The sequence below is a fragment of the Procambarus clarkii genome, chromosome 34, assembly GCF_040958095.1.
Source record: "Procambarus clarkii isolate CNS0578487 chromosome 34, FALCON_Pclarkii_2.0, whole genome shotgun sequence".
NCBI lineage: Eukaryota > Metazoa > Arthropoda > Malacostraca > Decapoda > Cambaridae > Procambarus > Procambarus clarkii.
The window spans coordinates 21,039,554-21,045,225 of record NC_091183.1 but is presented as its reverse complement, the minus strand read 5'-3'; positions in this window follow the sequence as shown (position 1 = coordinate 21,045,225).

Genomic DNA, 5,672 nt, shown 5'->3' with positions numbered 1-5,672 from the left:
ACACACAAGCTATACTAAATATGTCATCATTTCATTTCAGTGTTTCCGATTGCATTGAAAAAATTTAATATTCATATATTTTGAAAAAATTTCATTTTGATTTAATTATTTTATGTGCCATTGCGTTAGAATTGAGCTATGTTGTTTACCATACCTTTCATTTCGTAAGTATAAGAATAGATGCCACATGTGTGACAGGTAAAATAATTCTTTTTTAAGAAACAGTGCCATCTGTTGCATGTAATAGCAACACACGCTGTGCTAAATATGTTTTGATTCCATTTCAATGTTTTCGATAGCATTGATAAATAGAATTTTCATAGATTTCAATATATTTTCATTTTGATTTAATTATTTTGTGTGACATTGCGTTAGAATTGAGGTATGTTGTTTACTATATGGTTAATTTTCTAAGTATATGAATAAAGGCCACATCTGTGACTAGTAAAAAAATTTTTTTAAGAAACAGCACCATCTGTTGCACGTAGAGGCAACACACGCTATACTAACTATGTTACAAATACATTTCAATGTTTCGAATTGCAATGACAAATAGAATTTTCATAGAGTTCGATTATTTTCATATTCATTTAATTATTTTGCTTGACATTGCATTGGAATTGAGCTGTGTTGTTTACCATACCATTCATTTCGTGAGTATTCTTATTTTTTTTTTTTTTTTCATTTTTTTTTATTTGTATTTCTTATTTTTCAGTGATGGGAACATCAGATCATTTGGGAATGCATCGGACGAAGGGACGTGGGAGTGGGGCAATGGTGGGGAGGCCGAGGGGAGAGGGGAGGGAAGAATGGTAGGGAAGATGAGGGGACGGAAGTGGGGGATGGTGGAGAGGTCGAGGGTACAGGGGAAGGGGTATTGGTGGGAGGAATAGGGGATGGGGGAGCTTGGGATGGTGGGGACAGGGGAATAGAGAATGGTGGGTAAGACAAAGGGACAGGGGAGTGGGGGATAGTGGGAAGGATGAGTGGATGGGCTGTGGCTGAGAGTACGGTCGACATAAGCGTTAACAACATTCCTCTTGTACCTGTCTGGGCAGTCACTGTTGGCATTTAGGCACATTCCTATGTTGGTTTCCTTAGTGTAGACTGCAGTGTGCCTAAATGCCAGCAGTGACTGCCCAGACAGGTACAAGAGGAGTGTTGTTAACGCTTATGTTGACCGTGCTCTCAGCCACAGCTCAGGATGGAAGCAAGTCGACGAAGAACTCTGTAGGGTAAGGCAGGTTCTGATCAACAACGGCTTCTCCAAAGGTTTTGTTGAAGACATCATAAGAAGGAAAGTGAAACGTCATGCAACCTCTGAAGAGACAACTTACACAACACCTATACCCCCTATTAGACTATTTTACAGGAACTTCTTTTCGACAGCTCACAAAATGGAGGAAAGGGTCCTGAAAGATATTGTTAATAGAAACGTTATCCCTACAGACAAAAATCAGAAGATACAACTGACGATTTACTATAAAACCAAAAAAACGGCCAGCCTACTCATGAGAAACTCTCCAGACACAAAGCAGAATGCTTTAAAAGAGACTAACGTTGCCTTTGCCTTCAAATGCCCTCTTGGGGACTGTAAGCCTCAAAAAACTCAATATATAGGCAAGACAACAACATCTCTTTCCAGGCGATTAACGATGCATAAGCAGCATCGTTCCATTAAGGAACATATAATCTCTTCCCACAACCAAACCATCACCAGAGAAATCTTAGCAAACAACACAGAAATCATCGATAGATACAGCGATAGCAGGCGGCTTGACATCTGCGAGGCACTACACATCAATAAGTCAACACCAGCAATCAACAGCCAATTAATGCACAACTATATTCTACCCACTTCAAGATTCTGCTCCAATATAGAAGCATCAAGAAATATGGGCCAATAGGCCCTCTGCATCCTCCTCCATCTCGTAAGTGAAACGCAACACAGAATTCCGCTCAAATGCCTCCTTCAGCTCCTGCAGATGTCTGACATCAGGTACCTGTGTAAAAATGGCTGGTTTCAAGTTCTTGTCGACTAAGACCTTTTGTTCGATGGTACCCATGTAGAAGTTTGCAAACAGGACACCTAGGGGAGAACCCATTGCGACCCCATCTACTTGCTTATACATGTGCCCATCCGGGCTCAAGAAGGGTGCCTTTTTAGTACAAGCTTGGAGTAGTTTCCTTTGAATGTTTTCTGGTATGTCAAGAGGAATACAGGCCGGATCACGATACACTCTGTCCGCTATCATCCCGATTGTTTCATCCACAGGTACGTTGGTAAACAGTGATTCTACGTCCAACGAGGCTCTTATCCCTGTGGCCCGTGTTCCCTGCAGTAATTCAACAAATTCCTTTGGAGACTTCAGGCTGAAGGTGCAAGGGACATAAGGAGTCAGCAAGCCGTTGAGTCACTTCGCCAGTCTGTACGTGAGTGTGGGTATCTGGCTAATGATTGGCTTGTGGGTTGTAATAATGAAAGTGGGTTTCCTGGCTTATGTGTCTTGACATTTGCATAAGCGTATCCAGGCTTATATTCCCCAATAATCGTTTGCAGGTGGAGTCCGGATTTCTTGGCGTTCACAGTCTCGATCAATTTGTTGACCTTAGCTTTTAATTCGGCTGTAGTGTCCTTAGATAACGTAGGGCAACGAAGGACAAGACTCCGCACCAATATAGAAGCATCAGGAAATATGGGCCAATAGGCCCTTTGCAGTTACTTCCATTCTTCCCTTTAACTTACAAAGTATTATACCCATTGTTTCGTGTTCTATCTTGTGTTGAAAATTTGTTTTCACCTCATCCAAAACTGTTGTAACATATCACCTCACTCAAATGCAGGTATAAAATTGAAGCTGTTTAAACTCTGTTCAGTTATAGTTGTGTGTGTGTAAACTAAAGTCTTTGAAACTGTAATAAGTTTTACGAAACGTATTCAAGTGTCGCGTCAGACTAGAAATAAAAAAAGGAATTTCGGAGAATTGATTTTTCAGTTACCATCAACAGTGAAAAGAAATATAGGAAACATTGAGAAAATTCGTGTTAGAATTATTAATCTTACTTTTTCGGTCATATTTAATAATATATATATATATATATATATATATATATATATATATATATATATATATATATATATATATATATATATATATATATATATATATATATATATATATATATATATATATATATATATATATATATATATATATATATATATATATATATGTCGTACCCAGCAGCCAGAACGTACTTCTCAGCCTACTATGCAAGGCCCGATTTGCCTAATAAGCCAAGTTTTCATGAATTAATTGTTTTTCGACTATCTAACCTACCTAACCTAATTTTAACTCCAATAAAAAAAATGACCTCATACATAATGAAATGGGTAGCTTTATCATTTATAAGAAAAATATTAGAGAAAATATATTAATTCAGGAAAACTTGGGTTATTAGGCAAACCGGGCCTTGCATAGTAGGCCGAGTACGACGTTCTGGCTACTATGTACAACATATATATATATATATATATATATATATATATATATATATATATATATATATATATATATATATATGTCGTACCTAATAGCCAGAACGCACTTCTCAGCCTACTATTCAAGGCCCGATTTGCCTAATAAGCCAAGTTTTCATGAATTAATGTTTTTTCGTCTACCTAACCTACCTAACCTAACCTAACCTAGCTTTTTTTGGCTACCTAACCTAACCTTACATATAAATACAGGTTAGGTTAGGTTAGGTAGGGTTGGTTAGGTTCGGTCATATATCTACGTTAATTTTAACTCCAATAAAAAAAAATTGACCTCATACATAGAGAAAAGGGTTGCTTAATCATTTCACAAGAAAAAAATTATAGTAAATATATTAATTCAGGAAAACTTGGCTTATTAGGCAAATCGGGCCTTGAATAGTAGGCTGAGAAGTGAGTTCTGGCTACTAGGTACGACATATATATATATATATATATATATATATATATATATATGTCGTACCTAGTAGCCAGAACGCACTTCTCAGCCTACTATGCAAGGCCCGATTTGCCTAATAAGCCAAGTTTTCCTTAATTAATAAATTTTTTCTATTTTTTTTCTTATGAAATGATAAAGCTACCCATTTCATTATGTATGAGGTAATTTTTTTTTATTGGAGTTAAAATTAACGTAGATATATGTCCGAACCTAACCAACCCTACCTAACCTCACCTAACCTATCTCTATAGGTTAGGTTAGGGTAGGTAGCCAAAAAAGTTAGGTTAGGTTAGGTTAGGTAGGTTAGGTAGCCGAAAAACAATTAATTCATGAAAACTAGGCTTATTAGGCAAATCGGGCCTTGAATAGTAGGCTGAAAAGTGAGTTCTGGCTACTAGGTACGACATATATATATATATATATATATATATATATATATGTCGTACCTATTAGCCAGAACTCACTTCTCAGCCTACTATGCAAGGCCCGATTGGCCTAATATGCCAAGTTTTCATGAATTAATGGTTTTTCAACTACCTAACCTACCTAACCTAACCTAACCTAACTTTTTCGGCTACCTAACCTAACCTAACCTATACAGATAGGTTAGGTTAAGTTAGGTAGGGTTGGTTAGGTTCAGTCATATATCTACGTTGATTTTAACTCCAATAAAAAAAAATTGTCCTCAAACATAATGAAATAGGTAGCTTTATCATTTCCTAAGAAAAAAATCAGAGAAAATATATTAATTAAGGAAAACTTGGCTTATTAGGCAAATCGGGCATTGCATAGTAGGCTGAAAAGTGCGTTCTGGCTACTAGGTACGACATATATATATATATATATATATATATATATATATATATATATATATATATATATATATATATATATATATATATATATATATATATATATATATGTCGTACCTAGTAGCCAGAACGCACTTCTCAGCCTACTATGCAAGGCCCGATTTGCCTAATAAGCCAAGTTATCATGAATTAATTGTTTTTCGACTACCTAACCTACCTAACCTAACCTAACCTAACTTTTTTGGCTACCTAACCTAACCTATAAAGATAGGTTAGGTTAGGTTAGGTAGGGTTGGTTAGGTTCGGTCATATATCTACGTTAATTTTAACAACAATAAAAAAAAATTGACATCATACATAAAGAAATGGGTAGCTTTATTATTTCATAAGAAAAAAATTAGAGAAAATATATTAATTCAGGAAAACTTGGCTTATTAGGCAAATCGGACTTTGCATAGAAGGCCGAGTACGACGTTCTGGCTACTAGGTACAACATATATATATATATATATATATATATATATATATATATATATATATGTCGTACCTAGTAGCCAGAACGCACTTATCAGCCTACTATGCAAGGCCCGATTTGCCTAATAAGCCAAGTTTTCCTGAATTAATATATTTTATCTAATTTTTTTCTTATGAAATGATAAAGCTACCCATTTCATTATGTATGAGGTAAATTTTTTTTTATTGGAGTTAAAATTAACGTAGATATATGACCGAACCTAACCAACCCTACCTAACCTAACCTAACCTATCTTTATAGGTTAGGTTAGGTTAGGTAGCCGAAAAAGTTAGGTTAGGTTAGGTTAGGTAGGTTAGGTTGTCGAAACACAATTAATTCATGATAACTTGG